This window comes from Equus caballus, chromosome 20 (genome assembly GCF_041296265.1).
Source record: "Equus caballus isolate H_3958 breed thoroughbred chromosome 20, TB-T2T, whole genome shotgun sequence".
In the NCBI taxonomy this organism is placed as follows: domain Eukaryota; kingdom Metazoa; phylum Chordata; class Mammalia; order Perissodactyla; family Equidae; genus Equus; species Equus caballus.
The window spans coordinates 58395765-58415252 of record NC_091703.1 but is presented as its reverse complement, the minus strand read 5'-3'; the positions used below and the strand labels follow the sequence as shown (position 1 = coordinate 58415252).

Genomic DNA, 19488 nt, shown 5'->3' with positions numbered 1-19488 from the left:
CTACTTCTGCCCTGAGGTTCAGCTAAACTGTTTTGTTCCAAAATTATAACTCCCATTGTATTAGTCAAGTCAGGCTGTCATAACAAAATGCCACAGGCTGGTGGCTTGAACAACAGAAATTTATTTTCTCACTGTTCTGGAGGCTGGAAGTCCAAGATCAAGATGTCAGCAGGGTTGGTTTCTCCTGAGGCCTCACTCCTTTGTTTGCAGATGGCCACTTTTCTTGCTATGTCTTCACATGGCCTTTTCTCTGTGTGTGTGCGCCTGTCTGGGGTCTCTCTGTGTGCCCGAATTTCCTCTTCTTATAAGAATACCAGTCTGCTTGGATTAGGGCCCTTGCTAAGGGCCTCATTTTAACTTAATCACCCTTTTAAAGACCCTATGTCCAAATACAGTCAAATTCTGAGATACTTGCAGTTAGGACTTCAATATATGAATTTTGAGAGGATACAATTCAGCCCAGAACATGTATCACGTGTCATTACAAACCGGTTCCTACTGTAATTGATCCACAGGCAGCAGGCATGCTCAATCTGCAGGTTTGCAAATCATGTTTCAGTTTTCATACTAAATTCTAAGAAACTCAGAGATACTGTTAGTGGTCCTTGCACTAGTTTCCTGGTGCAATTATTTCTCCCTATGTCCTATGTCTACCTTTTGATCTAGGATTTTTATTTTAATATGCTTAGTGCATAATGTCCTTAATTAGTAGATAATACAGTATGGCAGAGCTAGTCTGGGTTTATAGCCTAACTCCACCTAGCCTAACTCCACCCATTGCATACTGTGTGATCCTAGCAGGCATCTATGCTTCAGTTCCCTCATCTGTAAAATGGGTATCATAACAGTATGTAACTCATTGAGTTGTTCCTATTAAATGAGTTAATACACATAAAGCCCTTTGTACCAGATACATTGTAGGCACTATGTAAGTGAATGTTATATGTAAACTAATCTTAGGCAACACATTTGTATAATATAATTTTTCAAATGTTTGAATAAAGAAGCAAATTTCTGATGAGTGATACATTTTTAGAATATCATCTGGAACAGATTATAAATACAAACTTGTATTCACAAATTTTCAAATCTCATCCTCATTCCATAGCTACATTTCCATGTTTTCTCACTACAGTTAGGATAAATGTGCATTCTCTTACTTATTGCTGGAAGCCCCCCTGCTGCTCCGCCCCCTCCTGCAAAGCCCCTACAGAACATGTCACCGAACTCAACAAATGCTACGTTAGCCACGTTTCACGTGTGGAAACACAAGCTGGAGAATCATGCTGCTCTTACTCTCTCAGAGCCAGCAGGTTTCATTCCTCCTGCCTGATGCCCTATGGATGCTTAACCGTCAGTATCTAAGATGATTTATATACTTTGGAGTCTCTTTTTCATTTCACTTTGGGCTACTCAGATCTGTGTCTGTAGAGATGCTCTCCAGGCTTTTGTAGGATTTTCTTCTTTCAGCATTGCTGACTCCAGCCTTTTTCTTCTCTTCCTGGGGCTGTGCTTCCTCCACAAAGCAAGCAGCCCAGACTTCACACTGTGATTTTCACAAGAGGACAGAGAATGCAGTAGATTCAGTGCGACTCACTCCCATACTCTTGCCCCTCCTCTCAGTTGATAACTTTGCTTCCTATTTCACTGAGAACAAAAAATCAGAGGAGACCTTCCTGGCTTTCCAGCACCAAAACCATCAGCCTTCCCCTGTGTCCAGGTCCTCTGCCCTCTGCTGTTACAAAAAGCTTTCACCGCTCCTGTCTACAGACAACTCTTCCACTAGTGCTCTGTATCCCAGCCAGCACAACCTACTCAAGGACTTTGATCCTCCAAACATCCCCCTCCCCATATCCTCATTTCTCCCCTCTCTACTGGATCGTTCTTATCGACAAACAAAACATAAAACCAAAAATCCTTCCCTTGACACTAAATCATTGTCCAGTCACTGCGTTGTTTCCCTGCTTCCCTTTGTAGCCAAATTCCTCTAAAGATTTGTCTATAATCAACGTCTCCACTTTCTCACCTCCCGTTATCTCTGGAATCCATTCTATCAAGAATTCAGCCTCAACAAAACTTTGAGACCCATCCTCTTAAAGCCAACAGCGACCTCCCTGTTGTCATCTCCAAAGTTCTGCTCTTGGTCTTCTTACTTGACCTCTCAGTAGGATTGAACATGGCTGACCACTGCCTGCTCTTGGAACTTTCTTTACTTAGCCTGTCCAGTGTGAACATCCTAAAAATATCAAAAGCTTTAGCGTCAGGCAGATATAAACACAAGTTCTGGATTTTCTGCACTGTAGCTGTTTGACCTCGGCCAAATTATTAAACCTGAATCTCAATTTCTACATTTCTATAAAACAGGGACAACCATATCTCTCCTGTAGGATGTAGTAAGTATTAAAAATAGTGTTATAACACCCTGACTAATTTGTGGCACATCATAGGTACTCAATAAACGACAAGTATTAACATTAATATTATTATTGCTTTATTTACTTCCTCCTTTCACACTTCTGCTTATGTCTTTACATCTATGTAGTAAGTAGTGTTTCTCTCCCAAACTTTTTCCCCTATGGAAATCCTACCACAACCTTAAGATCCATCTCCAATCCAATTTCTTCCATAAAGGCTTCTTTTCATGCTTCTGAAGAAAAAGACCCTTCCTCTGAACCCTTAGTTACTTATTTTATCTATGATTCCTACAACATCTGCATTACATTGTTATTCCTATATGAACTGTTATTCATGAATCTCTTCTATTTCTCCTAGTAGGTTTAAGTTTCCATGGGCCAGACCAGCTGCGCAGAAGAAATCAGCTAAAACAACCTGGTAGGTTTCATAATTTAGTAATGACTCAGGTTTGGAAAATTTTTTAAACATCTGGCCAATATAGCAATATTACATAACCAAGGACCTCTGAAAAAAATTTTGACATTAAAAGCAAACTTCATCCAAGATCTATTGGAAGCCAGTGTTTCTAGCAAAATCAAATACTTGAAAGGTCCATATATGCCTGTAAAGGACTTTGCATCTCTTCTCTGCACTCTCCCCATGTAACCGACTCTCACTTGCCCAAGTTAAAGGAGAGAAAGAAATAGAGTAGGTAGCCCATGGAGGTGAGGGCTCCATGAGAAGGTGAACCAGGGAGACCGCTGGAATGTGCCTGCCCTCTCTGCAGCATTTCCCTCCCTCTTTGTGACTTTAGTGGGTTTTGTGAATTTCCAAACATTCTCTCTAATGGTAGTACCATAAATACTTTTTATCTCCAGTAAACAGCTATGGACGCCTGGGTACATTTGGCCTTGACAGCTAAAACACTATTTACTTACCGTCTTTGCTTGGCCGCTGTCATCTCTTTACATTCCCACTGTCTATACGAGGAGCATCAAGGTATTAGTGTGATATTTCTTCCTTCTCTACAAGTATGTGTTTGATCCCTATTAATTCATAACAAATTCATGGTCATTAAAAAATTATCATAAAGAGTTACTTCCTTCTGTTTAAGAAAGCAGTTATGTCTATATGTGCTGATATTATGCATCTCCACAATACGTTACTAAGTGAAAAAAAAAGCAATAGGCCAAATAACCTAGAGTTTATGCTCCCTATATGTGTACAAAAGGGATATATATGCATTATGTATATACATATATATTTAGATATCTATCTATCCATCCTTTGGCTATGCAGAGATTATCTTTTGAAGGATTCAGGAGAAATTGTTGATGGTGATTGCCTCTGAGTAGGGTTTAAAGATCTGGGAATAAAACATTTTCACTGTGTACCCCTTATTCTCATGAGTTTTTGACAATGTACATACATTATTTTTCAATTAACAAAAATTTGGTTAAGAATAAAAAGACATGCTACATTACTTTAGTTGGGACTTAGAGCAGATCTAAAACAAATGGATCCCAGGAACGGGCAGGAGGGGCTGCACATAAAGGTCTACGAAGGACATTGAGAGACTCCTTGGCTGTGGACCCGTCTCCAGAGTCCAACCTCCATCAACCTTCAGTCTAGACTCCAAACAAACTCAGCAATTGTCTTTCACATTCTTTCTCACTGATAAGCCTTTGCTTAGCCTATTTGTTTCCTACAAAGAGTATTCTTTCTTGACATTTCCATATGCTCCAATTCTACAAATGTTATCAGGGCCAGTACAGTAGATTGTTTCCAAAGATGGCCACCAGCAATTCTCCTCATAACTGTACACACATGCTAGCTCTTCTCCTTCTGAATAAGCCCTACTCTTGTGACTTGCTTTGACCAATGGAATGTGGCAGAAGTAAAACTTTGCCAATCTAGGCCTAGGCTTTACTAGCCCTGGCAGCTTCCACTTTCACCTTCATTGAATCCAGCAACCACATAAAGTCTAATTGCCTGGCTAGAGACAATGGCTGTAAGGTGAGGAGAGGCTCTGGAGATGAGAGACCATGAAGGGCAAGAGATAAAGGCCAGTCCACCCCAATCACCACAGCTAAGGTGCCAGCCATGCGGATGAAAACATCTCAGATCCTCCAGTCCCCCGGTCAGCATCACTCAAAGCAGAATCTAGTCATTCCTACTGATGCTTGTCCAAATTGTAAATAAATGGTTGTTTTTTTCAGCCTCTAAGTTTTGTGAATGATACTTTCAAATGAAAATGATCCAGACTCTACTCCTTTGCAAAGTCCTGTAGCATTTTATTTCTCACATTTTTTGTGGCATGTCACTTTCTACACCGAGTAGAATAAAATATCCTTCAAACTAAACTCTACGTAATATCATTGAGAGGAATTTACTGTGTATTATTTATCTCTGTATTTCCTAGCCAGGACAATACTTTCTGGTATAGGACTCAACAAACACATTTAAGCATGAGTGATTGTGTATGTTCATACATGCCAATCACACACGAGTTCTACATAATGCAGTTAAATAGGTACAATTACCTTCTCACCCAAAGAAATCAATGTCTTTTTTAGCACCTTGAAATACCACTGCATCAACCAGCTCACCCCAAGGTGGTGTTGAGCTATTCCTAATGGCATTGGTGTTTGTTGCATAACAGCTTGAATTATTGAGATAAAATCAACCATTAGAATGCATTTATTTTTGGTTTACCTTCCTGCAGATATATTTTGAAGTAAAATCACTGTCCTGAGATCCATTTTCCACTTTTTTACACATGCATTATCATTTTCCCATGGATTTTCAAGTATTTCACAGTGAAATGGAGACTTTTTTCTTCCAACATGTGCATCCACAAGAGTGACGGCAGCAGCTCACACTGGCCTCCAGGAGAGGTGTAGTACCTTCCACAGCATGGCACTGGCCCTGTGGCATGGAGGAAATAAAATGGAGACTACACAGTGGTAAGGAAGCAACTAAAATATGGGGCAAACGTGGGTGAGAAGGACAAATACAGCACAAAGTTCCAGGGAACAGAGCCCAACTCCCGTCTGACTATCGGCACCTGTAAGTAATGATGAGTCAGAGAAAAAGAGCAGGGGCAGAGCTTCAGGAATGTAGTCAGAGGAGATGCTCAGAGCCAGGCAGTGTGTCATTAATTGGGTATGTCAGTAATAAGTAAGGGGAAAGATGTGGAAAGCAGAAGCTGAGCCCTGGTCCAGAGCTGGCAGGATCCTCATAAGTGAGGGCAGGTCAAAGCTGGCCACCTGGGTCACAGACCCGGATCTTCCATAGATGACAAGGTCTCTAGGTGAAGGCATACTTGACAGGTTGCTGTCTCCTTTGGGAAAGGAGTAGGAGGTCAAAAATTCAGCAAGCTAGCTTTTTAAGAAAATCTTCAAAAAGCAAGATTTTGTATTAAACTCCTGGTCACTCAGCCCTTTTGGCACAAAAGACAAGAATACTATTTTTTTTTTTTTGCCGGGAAAGAGTCGCCCTGAGCTAACATCTGTTGCCAATTTTCTTCTCTGTTTTTTTTTCCTCACCCAAACCCCAGTACATAGTTGTATATTCTGGTTGTAAGTCTATCTAGTTCTTCTACGTGAGCCGCCACCACAATGTGGCTATTGACAGATGAATGATGTGGTTCCACACCTGGGAACCAAATCCAGGCCACCAAAGTAGAGCAGGCCGAACTTTAACCACAGGGCTCGCTCGAGAATACTATTTTTGACTATTACAATTTGTGATGATAATAATTACCACTTATTATTGATGATCATATTAACCCAATGGGTGGATAATCTCTCCTTTTCTAGGAAAGGAAACTGAGGTTATGAGAAAGGGAGTTACTTGCCCAAGGATTCGAACATAGTCTATTGACACAAGGTCCAGACTCATCCCACAATACCTCCCTCCCCCTGAGAACTTCTGTTGCTCTGCAAGACCAGGGTCCAAGGCGTCGGAGTGAGGAAGCCTGCAAGAGGAGACAGACTATTGCTGACAAAGCTTTGTTAAGCCTGGGTGACGACACTCACATCAATATGAAATATTGCTCCATAACAAGTTAAGATGTACATGCCCAAAAGGATGGGCTTTAAACTTAAGCAAGAAGTGATAAAATTAGAACACTGTGAACTTGAAAAACAGCTTCACCAAGAGAAACATGAGTTTTTCACTCCTGAAAAACACATATGTGCATAACACATACAAACTACTTTTTACATCTGCTTTAGACGAGTTCTGGGTATATAACTAGAAATGTGTGACCTCATTTTTTTTTAATGGACTGAATGTTCCTGTCCCCTCAAAATTCATATGTTGAAGCTCTACCTCACAGTGTGGCTGTATTTGGAGACAGCATCTCTAAGGAAGCAATTAAACTTAAACAAGGTCATAAGGGTGGGACCCTGATGTGATAAGATTAGTGTACTTAGAAGAAGAGAGACCAGAGAGCTTGCTCTCTCTCTCTGTGCACAAAGAAGAGGCCATATGTGTACACAGCAAGATGGCAGTCACTTACAAGCCAAGAGAAGAGACCTCAGAATGAAACATCTTAGCAGCACCTTGATCTTGGACTTCTTAGTCTCCAGAACTGTGAGAAATAAATTTCTCTTGTTTAAGCCCCCCAGTCCTGGCATTTTGTTATAGCAGCCTGAGCTGACTCACACATTTTTCATATCTCAGAGCAGGGAGAAATTGAAAGAATTTGCTCAGTTAACACAAAGGCTCCTTGTGTACATCAAACTGTTAATTTTTAAGCTCCTATCATGGATCTGGTTTGCAGTAAAATGAACAAATATCTTTAAACTATGGATGCTCCTTTTTCAACTGGCACGGTAGGGCATCCCGGGCCTTCAAAAATTAATCATCTTCATTTATTTTGACATATTCCTGCTCCTTCAAACCAGCTCACCATTAACTTCCTTCAGTGTTTAAGAGCTTAGATTTTGGAGTAAGATAACACACTAGGTTCTAATCATGGCTCTGTCACTACCAGCCCTGAGCAAGCTCCTCAGCTGAGCTCGCAAAGACTTGATTTCCCTGCACTTAAAAAGAGACTAATGACACTGACCTCACCCATTTGACCGGCTTCCACTCCTTCCGCTGCTCTTATTCCTATTCCTGCCATTACTGCTCCAACAAGAGCAACTACAGAAGCTACACGTGCTGGGCACTAGAGTAATTGCTCTGTCTACACTCTCATTAATCCAAATGCCAACTTTTTAAAGAGGTAATATGTTTATTCCTCCTTTACAGACAAAAAGGTTTAGAGGCTAAGTATCTTAAGTAATGCAACTAGTAAGTTCTGAGAAACTAGGATAAAAATCTGGGTTTGTAGGGTTTTCAAAAAATGTGCTCTTACCTAGCAGGCAATACTGTCCATGATAACGGAGGGAGCTAGTCTTGGTAAAGTGCTAGGCACAAGCCTGGGAGAGAACAGGCCCTCTATAAAGCATTCTTGGAGCTATTTTTCCCTCACAGTGAAGACTTTCCACCTTCCCCAGACGTTTACTCATCTGTGCTCTCAAAGTACAAATCTGCACATATGTACAGACCTTTACCAAAGCATTTTCCTTGTTAAAATTGTGTCTACCTGCTTCTCTTTCAGACCACAGCTGCTAGAAAACAAGAACTCTGAGGCAAGCCTGTCTTTCACTCCCATCCTCACTGTCTCATTCCTCGACCCAGACAGAGTTGCCATCTTTCTCTATTAAGACCCCCCATTGTTTTAAACATACCTACATTATAACACATATTACATCACAACTACTAAATTTGATATCTCTTTACACAAAGGCAAGAACTTTATCATATTCATCTTTACACTTTAAGTACTTCTATATCATAGAAACATAATAAATATCAGTGAATGAATGAGTTGATAAGTGAATAAATAAATGAATGTTATTTAGATTTCCTCAGTGTCCTTTCTCTTGCGTTTATTCAATAGCAACAAATTATCAAAGCCCTAATCTGAAATTCATACCCCATGGATTAAAAGATAAACTGGAAGGAGATCAATCAGTAAGAAACATTATTTATATAGCTTTAGCAACTTTTATTTTAGATCATCATATGTAAGACAGCAAACCCCAGAGGATACAACAAAAATACCATTCATTTATATTGTGCTTTTAATTTTCATTGTGATGCTATGGGAAACAAGCTCTCATTTCCCTTTGGCCCATGAGTAAACTAAGGCTCAGAGAGACATGCAGCAACGTGCCCAAGGTCTTAGGGCTGACAAGTGATGCAATTCGTCTTCAAGTCCAATTTTCTGGTAGGAAGTCTGGGTTTCTGCATAAACTAGAGCTATCTTTCTTGATTTATTAGATCTAAGAAAAATTCTGAAAATGGCCGTCAAATAAACTTGATTTAGGCTGAGAAGCTAAATAACTGAAGGAAAAAAGGAAAAAGAAAGGAGTTTTTTTTTTCATGTAAGTTGTCCAGGTAAAATATTCAAATTTATAATTGTGTGAATGGCAGTTTTGTAAATAAAGCAGCTTTCTTCTTCTGTCCATCCGTGGGTCTGGGCAATGGATGCCTCTTGCATTCACTGCAGAATTATTGGCTAACTCCGGATAAGAGAGAGATCTCCTTGGTGACACAGGCGGTGCCTGGGCATAACCTGCTGTGCCAAGGGTCAAGTCACAACTATACGACTAGTTATTCTCAAACCTACATGGTGGTCACTTAATAACGGAAAAAATGACTGAAAACTGGTCTCCAGTTGTTTAAAAACAAAAAAATGCCTCTGGATCTATCCAAAATACTGACCTAATTTTGCATTCATATTACTGCTAAAACAGCAATATAGTTAAACTTATACTATAGGAGACTAAATCACTCCCAAAGGCTTAATTTTTACTGAGTGGTAAACCTCATCACCTAACACTAGAGGAAAACCATTCTGAAATTGGTACCTGAAAAGAAATTATTTCTTAATTCCTGAAGACAAGCTAATGCAGCTGTTCTGACAATGTCATTTGAATATTTGAAAGTGTATTATGGAGAACAATAACTCATCCTCTCATAAATTGTTTCCAAACAAATTAACCCAAAAGCCATTAATGCACCAGCTGCTACAATTAATCAATACTTCCAACTTGCTGATTTGGCAATTTGGAATAGAAGGAGAGACACAGGGAAGCTGAGAACACCTGTGGAGAATACCACAGAGATAAAGCTCAAGTTCAAAATCCAGGATAGTAGGAAAAAAGGAGCACCTCACACCACTATATAAGCAAACGCCTGGCACTCACGCTTCCAGGATGACCGACCATGTTTACCTTTGGAATTCAGAATGGCTGAGACTGGAAGACATGCATAGGTCTGTACTCACCACATCACAGTGGGTTCGCCATGTTAATCAGTGAAGGTGACTACAATGTTCTATAATGTTTCATTCCATAATATTTCAAATCATGAATTTGCTGCATGGAAACAGCATGTTGCTGCCTAAGCTATGGTTCTTATCTTGGATCACTTTTTAATGCGCTGCTCCCGGCCTGAATCTCCCTGTAAAACGATCTGTTAGCATTTCTGGGCTGCTAAGAAAACCCTGTAAGCATGCGTTGGATTTTGTTGTTGTTGTTGGGAATTGCATTACATCTCTTTGAACTCATGCTCTGCTAAGAACCACAGCTAAACCTACATGTGTAGAGATTAAAAGCAGGTCTACTGCGGTTTGTGAATATCAAATGGCCAGAGTCGTACATGACCCAAGTAAATTGCATGGTGCTGGGTTGTCTTTTTCCCTTCATGCTAGAAAACCCTTCATTATCATTCTTGTTGTGACTGTTCTCCTCTACCCTCTGGTGGTGCAAGATACCCAGCAGAAGCGAGAAACACCCTATCCCCAGGGAATCTGTGTTCTAACCCACAGCACAGGGGCAGGTGGGAAGCAACGCCGGGTGGGGAGAGGTCGAAGGAGCACTGACATGACAGGGAGAGAGGGGGAAGTCTGAACTGACCAAGGAAAGGTTTTTAGAAAAGGTCACATGTATTTCCCAACAGATACAAATTGTTGCAGAAACAGTTCTGCTCTGAATCCCAAGATCTGATTATAAGCATGATCTGAATTTGATGCAGCTTTTCCATATTAAAGAAAATTTCCTGCGGAGATTGAGCCTTTGTTGAAGAGAAGAACCCGATGCTAAAATGCAGCTGCTGCAATCGGATATGATTTATCACTTAACTTCAAGAAAAGGAGCCCAAGGAACAAAAACAAACATAAAGAAGCCTCATTCTGACACCATCTTTGGAACCTTGAGGCCAAACCACAGAATCAGCGAGGCTGCTTCCTAATGAGCTCCCTGATGTTACTAAACTTGAACCTGTGCCTCTTCTCAGAAACCTTCATGTTCAGTTCCTCAGACAAAATGTAGTGAAGGATACGTCGTTCTGTGTACAATGAACGCTCCAGAAATGCCGGTGACTTGTCGGTTGAACAAAAAATTGTTTCTTGTGAGTCCTGCGGGAAGTTAAAAAATGTGAAGGCAAAATATATTTTCCTGTTGTAGAAATTCCCAGAGTTGAAATTCTTTCCAATTGGCACCCAATTGGCAGGACACCAATTTGAAGTCATTGAATTAAACGGCTTATAGAAATCAATTGATTTCTTAATATTTCTGAGATCTTCTTTTCTTTGTGTGCTCTGGATTTTCTCTAATCCTGCTTTAGTCTTTCTAGTTTTCATATCAATCAGGGAGCTCAGAGAATTCTAACTTCCGCTGCTTATCCACCCACTGCTCTAGTTACTTACTTTGTGTCCATTTCCACACAGGAAGGAGGGAGATTAGGTGCCAGTCGTTGGGTCTGGCTTCTTCCTGCACACACCTCCTCTACGTCTCCTCCCTCACTGCTTCTGCATTTGCTCTACACATGGCTGGAATGCACAGAAATCTCAGAACTGGTTTGTTCCTTTATCCAAGCAGGTAGGTCTGATACACTTAGGACAAAATTCCTTAGACCTGTCTGAGATCTCAAGGCTGCAAGTGGACACTAACACAATTTCAGAATACAGCTGTTGCCTCAGTTTCCCTTAGAAGAGTAGTTTCTTAGAGACAAACAGAAAACAACTTGAAGAGATAGATGAAGACAATGGCAAACAATAGTAGTCTTTTATTAGCATCTCCCCATGCATCTACACTTAGGCAAAGCTGATTCCAACCCTCTGTTAAAGGACAATGGCCGACATGATCAGGTCTTACAGTGTAACCTTAAGAACCCTGAGTAATGATCTATCTTATTCTCAGAAACCCACAGCTGCCAAGTTCTTGCAGATTCTTCATGGCCTCATTTCAAGTTTCCCAAATGCAATTAAGGTCACCATAGTAGACAAAAACCATTGTATTCTGTCAATGGGGTTTCCTAACTTGACTAAGGAAAGACAATCATGTATCCTGGGACCCTCGCCTTCCTTGCCAACCCTTACAAGTGTCTGTCCCAGGCCCTCTCTTTGCAGAAATCAGTACGCACAGCTGTATTCAACATATGAGAGAGGTCACAAGAGCAGCAATGTCCAGAAACATATCTGCACAGATTCTAAAGCTCCTCAAGAAAGGCTCAAGAAGTAATTTCCCTACTGGACTTCTATTTTTATGTTAATTAAACATACATTCTAATTAACTGAGGCCTAGAGACAAGAGGTTTCCTTAAACTGCAGCGCTACTACTGTGCTGAATCACGAATTCTAGCTATTATGGGAAGAGCACTCTATTAAAGTCAGCCTATTTTCTCCATTCATCTTTTTAAAAAATTGTACGATATATTAGTCTCTACAAGGATTCATTTTTAAGCCTAACAGAAGTTGTTAAGATATCACTTACAGTACCATTTAAGTCCTCACTGCTGAATCTGTAGCCTTTGAACACATGCTGAATTATGGCTCTGTCAAAGATGCACATCCCAGCCAAAGGGCAGCGGGGGGAGGGCACCAGGGGAAAAGCAGCAAAGTACCCTATCTATATTCATTTGTTTGTCTCTACTTAAGTTGATTTTAATGTCAGAGTTTGCTTACACTTTTTAAACTATGTAACATATTTCAAAGAGACAGGCTCAATTTTCAAGTCAAACAGCAGATAACGGCATCAGGGATGCCTGCAACCACAAAGGAAATATACATAAAGAGGACAAAACGCAAGTTAAACGTTTGCATAAGCAGCCAGATGGAAATGAGATTTCAAATAGTCCCCTTACTACCTGGAACTCGCTCAGCACTGTATATTTTTAGGACACTTTCTGGTCATTAAAATCACACAGCATTACTATTATCTCTATTACACACTTTCCCAGTTAATAAGAACCCGAAATATGATGTAATTTGCTGGAGGCTACTTAGCAAGACAACACAAAGATATGAATGGCCCTGTTCAGGGGAGAACTAAAATATTTTGCTCACTTTAGGAACATGGAATTCACTAATTACCCAAGATTTTGAAATTGGGGTTCAGAGAACCTAAAAGCAGTTTGGTTTTGAACTAAAACTGCATGAAACAAAAGTATGGTCTGCCTATGTCATTAGCACCTAGCATCATGTAAGGTCATAGAATGAAATAAAAAATGAATGAATCAATGAATCAATAACAAGTGGAGATTTCTGACCCACAGAAACCCGGTGAGCATATTCAATTAGAATTTTAAGTAAGACTCTAGGAAGCTAGGAGATCACGTTCTCTAGTTTGGGTTTTCCCTGCCCAGGACATTTTTGACTTTTGGTTCTGTTTTGTACTTGTATTTTTGAAAGGGGAGGGGAGGAGAATACTTCTGACAGGACAGCGCGCATGGGAGAAAAGATAACTTGCATATGGATTAAAAGCCAAAGACCTTATAACCAGAATTTGCTGTGTAACCTCTGAAAATGGCGACCTGAGTTTCAGACTCTGGAAAACAGAGCAACCATGACACGCCAGGAAGACTCAGCAGGGTGAAGAACAATTGGTCGAAAGTGGGCTTGAGACAGCACAGCTCCTGCAGGCTGTTACTGTGGTTGACGTTTGGGTCCTTTGGTAAACTAAGAGAATGGTGAGTTTGTTTCAAAGGCGACTGAACTGCCTTTACTATCAGCTCTCCTGGTTGTGGGCAAAAGAGAAAGAGGCTAGAGAGCCTGGTCTTATGCAGTGATGGGCCGGGGTAGAAGAAGAAAGGAGGGTGAAGACAAAAATGGATGAACACAGAGGGAAAAATTGTGACATTGAGGAGAGTGAAGGAAAGAAGGGTTATCTAAAGACAGTTAGATTGGATTCTTAATATGTGTGGATCACAGAACTCTTTAAGAATCTGATGAAAACAATAAGTATTCAACTCGGAAAAATGTACCTACAAAAATATCCTGTAAGTTATTTCAGTTTCAAGCACCTTCTTACAGCCATCTCTGCAGGGAACCAGGACTTCTGCATCAGATATCCACAGAGACCCCTCCATCTCTAATAGCTATGATCCCATAAAACATATCTTTAACCTGATGGCATTTCTGAGATGTCTTGAACTCATGCATATCACAAGGTGTTATTCCTCATAAAATCCAGGCACAAAATTATTTTTCTGTCTTGAGTTTGCTTGTCAGAGCAAAGTCTGTAGATTTCCTAAACATACTTAAAGCTATAGAAAGAAAGGGCCAAATATGTCAAAATTCTTAAACCACCATGGAGTGGTGATTGAGAGTGGAGAGGCTACTGTCAGACAGCAGGAGATGGAATCCCAGTGTACTCACTACATGACCTTGGATAACTTATTACTCTGTTTCTCATTCTCCTAATCTGTAAAACAGAAATAATAATAGAACCTATTTCAAGGACTAAATGAGCTGTTATTACTCAACGCGTTCACACATGTCAAACACTTCGGACAAAGTTAATACATTTTGAATTCTCAGCACTTGTTAGACTGAGCATCATTATTGTTTTGCTGTGTTTGGAATAGCTGCCTGAGCCTGGTTCTGAGCCTGCCATCTGAGGAGCCCTGGTTCATCTCTCAGCCAACATCTTCTAATAGCTCAGTGTGGTGTACCCACAGAGCTGCTCCAAAGCACCCTAGATTGTCAGGCCATAAATTCCTGCAATCCATGTTTGAAAGTTGGGATTTGAGTACCATACCCACTACCCCTAGTCTTTCAAGCTACTATGATTGCAATAATAGTGTCCTTGTCCATGCCGTCCTATGGCATCACCCCTGAGCCTAATTAGTGTCAGTTTAGTCACTCTATGTATCACTTTAAAAACACAGAGTAAATGAGCTTGGTGCATTTTTAAGTGCGTGCAGTAATTACTGCTCTGCTACCTACTTTACATTAGAGCAGTTTTAGTTACTTACTGGGATTTAAGGACAGCCCAGAATTCATTTCACAGTTGGAAGGATAACATAATGTCGAACACTCAGAAGGTGTAAGACACTGTGAACACTGTCTTCACTCTAATAGCCCCAACCCCTGGAATTGAAGCACATGACCAAAGCATTAAGTCATTTTCTGAAATCCCGCTGCTACTAGCTGACTCCACAAACATGCACTTAGTCCTATTCTCCCTGGGCTTGCCTCTCTGTGGTTGTAAATAGAGACCAATCGAAGCTACATTAACTCTTTGAGCTACACCCCCTACTCCTGCCATTGAATAGAAAGCATAAAAGCAGCAATTTACTAAATGGTTTTGAATTATTCTCAGCACTATTCTTGGAAAATGATGGTAAGCCTTAAAGGATTTCAAAGGTTTTGAAATCAAAGAGAAGGAGTATGAAAAAATTATAACACTTAGAATTTCTGTTAGCTGTAAGAGCAGATACTGGCTCTATGCAAGCTGTGTAGCAAATAGGCACGTTTGCTCTCATATAAACAACCACATGAAAGAGTTTATGGGTGGGAGGGGCAAATGGCTCCAGTTGGATAATTAATTTGCTCAGTGACATTTGTCTCCAAACTAAAATTGTCAATTCCTATTCTATCACTTTTAAATATGAATAAAGTATTGACCACGGCATTCGATTCCAAGTGACACAGATCACTCACTCAGGAGTTTTGAAGATTATCAGAATATAGTCAAGCACTCAACAAGTATACATAAGCTACATAATGAATTAGTAGGACAAGAGCAGACAAATATTCTTATGGGAAATCAAAAATTGTTCTCATGATTGTCATTACCTCTTCCTGATGTTACCGCTTGAATCCTTGGAAATAACTGCATCCCAGGTTCCTAATTCCCAGCTTCATAATTTGGCCAATTTCGTGGTGTTTGAAAGACCTTCATTTAGCATCTTTGAAATTTCATTACAATGCTTTCACAGTCTCTCCCAGATCATTAATAAAGGCATTCTAGGAGGCCAGTCATCTGGTCTCACAGTAACCACTTCCTCCAAACTCAATGGAGGGTTATTTATCAGCAATCTTTGTTGGCTTTCAATTCTTTTTATAGGAGTTTTTAATCCCTAGTAACTTTTGAACACAATGAAACCTAGAAAACTTCAACTAGAGGAGTAGTTCATCTCAATTTATTTATTTATTTATTTTTAAAAATTTTATTTTTTTCCTTTTTCTCCCCAAAGCCCCCTGGTACATGGTTGTATATTCTTAGTTGTGGGTCCTTCTAGTTGTGGCATGTGGGACACCACCTCAGCATGGCCTGATGAGCGGTGCCATGTCCGCGCCCAGGATTTGAACCGGCGAAAACCCTGGGCCACCACAGCGAAGCGCACAAACTTAACCACTCAGCGACGGGGCTGGCCCCTCATTTCAATTTAAAATAGACTTTTAAATTGCCAGATGTTGTGGTTCCATTGATCTTTCCCATCTTTCCTCAAGATATCTCTATAAAACAAGAACGCATCTTCTCTTACTATCAAATCAAAAGCATCTAATGACAAGAGAAGAGAATTTCAGACTATAGCCAGTTAGTCTGAATAGGTTTTATATTTAATTGGCATCCCGATTGCTCTTATATAAACAACCACATGAAAGACCTTATGGGCGGAAGGAGCAAATGGCTCTAGTTGGATAATTAATTTGCTCAATGACATTTCAAACTGCTCACTAATACAATGGTTTCCTTTCAGACTTTGTTTTTCCCAAAAGATCATCATATTCTAATTATCTCTATAGTAGGCATATGTTTTTAAGATGAAACAATACATGAGCTCAAAAACAATATTGCTTGCAGAGAAAGGAGTTGCTGAAATACTTGCCTTTGCTAGTGCTTGTCACATAGTAGTCACTCAATGAGATTTCTTAAAATAGATCTTTTTAATATGGAGATATTTAGGTAATAACACATGAGGTGCTACCATGTAGTTATATATTGCATTAATTAATTTTAGGACATTATTATGGGTTAGACAAACTACACAGTTAAAGGAGCAATCTCCACAAGACCACCTCACTGCACAAGTTTGCAGGTCTCCAGGGCCACCCTCACTTCAGACCAGCTAGCTATAAATTTGGAGGTTCTTATGATCACCCTCAGGTTTGATAATTCACTAAAACAACTCACAAAATTCAAGAAATCACTGTACTTATGATTACAGTTTTATGATAGTAAAAGGATGAAGCCACATGCCTGAGGGTTTCTGTAAATATTCAGTAAGAATATGGTTACCCTTTGACCTGTTCCCAACACAGACATAGATGAAAAGAAGTTAATCCACACATCACTACAAGTTTGTCAATTTGCTGTTTTCTTATTTGAAGTTAATCCATGCATCATTATAAGCTTGTTAACTTGCCATTTTCTTGTTTAACCTGAGGTGTGACCCAATATCACAAGGATTTATAAGCTTGTTTTACACAAGAAAAAGAATGCCTTTTAAGGAAGTTACAATCACCAGATAACCAGCCCCCAGCTGCCCTTGATGTCTAGTTGCCCAAGGGCTTATCTGGAGTGAAAGAAACACAGACTTCCCCTTTGTTTCTCTGAAACTCCTCCTCCCAAGCTCCTCAGCTCTATAAAGACCCCCTGCTTTCTTCTTTTATTAAGGTGGATTTGCCAGAAGTTATCCTCCTACCTTTTTATTTTGGTCAAGTCAAATAAATCTTTCTCTACCTCCAAGCACCAGTGTCTCAGTGACTGGCTTACTGTACATGGGGCACACGAACTTGAGATTAAGAAGTTCAATATCAAGGACACAAATTAGCATTAGCCAAAAGGAAGAGGAGCAAGGCAGAATGTGGGGGTCAGGGGTCCAAACACAGAGCTTCTGCTCAGCATCTCCTCTGGAGTCCTGGATGATATTACCTCTTCCTGGCTACAATGCATGATAATACAGAGCAGTGCCAACTGGGGAAGCTCCCCTGAACCTTTGGAGTCCAGCTTTTATTGGGGATTGATCACATACTGCCCATGTGGCTGACCTTTAGTTATCAGCCCCTCCTAGAGACTCAGGCTAATATCTTCAGTCACCAGGAAGTCAGAACTGATATGTCAGAACTGGTATGGCATGTTCCAAAGACCCATCATAAATCACATTGTTAAACTGTCTGGTGGCAAAAGTTTCCAGGCAAACAAAGGCACTTATCAGACAGAACATTCCAGGGCCCTAGAGGCCACCCCCTAGTAGCAAAAGGCAAAAGCCAGATCTTGGGTAAAGTTAATCCTTCACTATGTAGGGGAGGAAGACATTTCCTCTACCCTCTCTGAGTTCTTCTGGACGGAGAATGAATTAAATTCACATAAGACAGAATAACAGGAGAAAATTAAACAAAGCTTTATAACATGTATACATGGGAGAGGCTCAGGCAAGCTGAGCAACTCGCCAAAATGGCTGAAGCCACCACCTTAAATATCATAGCCAGCTAAAGACAAAGGAGGATGTTGGGGGTGGGGGGAGTCAGTTACAGGAGGCTACCAGACAAGCACAACAAACAGGAATAAGATTATTATGCAGATTTAAGTCCTTGCATTCTGTATTGATAGGAGTTTCTAGGGATAAGGTCATCCCCTTTCTTCCTGGTACAGAGAGGGAGACAACTTTACAGATGGAGATTTCCCTTACAAATGTAAATGTTTCTTAACAAAGGGTAAGCAAGTTCCACTCCTCAGAGCCCCCTTCCCTGTCCCAGTTTATTAAAAGTCACCAGCCCCAAATAATCCTCATGCCAAAGAGACATATCTTGGGGTGGCCAATGCCAGTCCCCCACAACTATATAGGCATCATTATTTCCTGATGGGATGCTGGATATTGGATAGGAAAAGGGTTCTAGAATAAGGACTCACAAACAAATCTTCCCCAATATTCAAGAAGAATTACATGCATAGGGTATCATACCCAGTTTTGGCCAAAGTTCAACTCAAAAAGTAAAAAGGAGGAAAAATAGCAAAAAAGATTAAAATTTGGTTAAAAACTTGAGCACAAGATTAAAATGAAAGGAGTTAAACGAAATTGATCCTGAAAAGATGAAGTGGTGAAAAACCTTCACCTAAACCAAAATTAATTTTACTTACCAGTTATTAACAGATTTATGCAGATCACACACTTTGTGAGGTATTTCTAATGCACACCAATAAGAGAAATAGAGTTTAGGGCACTGAGCAAGAAAAAGCAAATTAGTCTATGTGACAATGAAGTTTATAACTTTAGCTGGGCCTTTCAATCAATTGATTTTTACAGAATCACAAATGTGTGGATAGCAAAAGAAAATTCATTTAGAAATTAATGTATTCCTTGAGTGAAAAGATGATTCAACATTTGGAAAGACCTAAAGACATAACACAACCTCAACTCATAGAGAACTTTTAAAATAGGATAAATGAAATGATGATTTTTTTTGATAAGTAAGAGCTGAATGAACTTCATGCCTAAAGTTGAAGTGCATAACTCTCTGGAGACCTTGACGATATATAACTTTACAAATTTCTGAATAAAGCAATAGCAAAACTCTCAGATTAGAAATAAAGTAAGTCAATGTCAAGCAAACTGTCTGAAATAGAAAAAAACATTTGCAACAAATTTCATAAGAAAGAATATTAACAAGCATTTAATTTTTAACATTGCTTTTTAAATAAAAGTTTTATAAAAAGACATCTGGATACTCTTTGATAAACAAAATAAAACAATAAAAAAAATAAATCTTGAATTGATGTTTTAAAATTATTGAGGAGCCTAACC

At 39.8% G+C, this 19488-nt stretch overlaps 1 long non-coding RNA gene across 1 annotated transcript in view; it reads right to left on the bottom strand.

Moving 5' to 3' along the window:
• Positions 1-3332: 3332 nt before the first annotated feature.
• The window catches only part of LOC111769355 (uncharacterized), a 218751-nt gene continuing 202595 nt past the window's right edge, over positions 3333-19488 (bottom strand). Inside the window, exons 7-8 of the long non-coding RNA XR_011430089.1 lie at positions 5110-5322; positions 3333-3440 (exon numbers count right to left, since the gene is read on the bottom strand). This is a non-coding gene — a long non-coding RNA (uncharacterized lncRNA). The remainder of the gene's footprint in view (positions 3441-5109; positions 5323-19488) is intronic.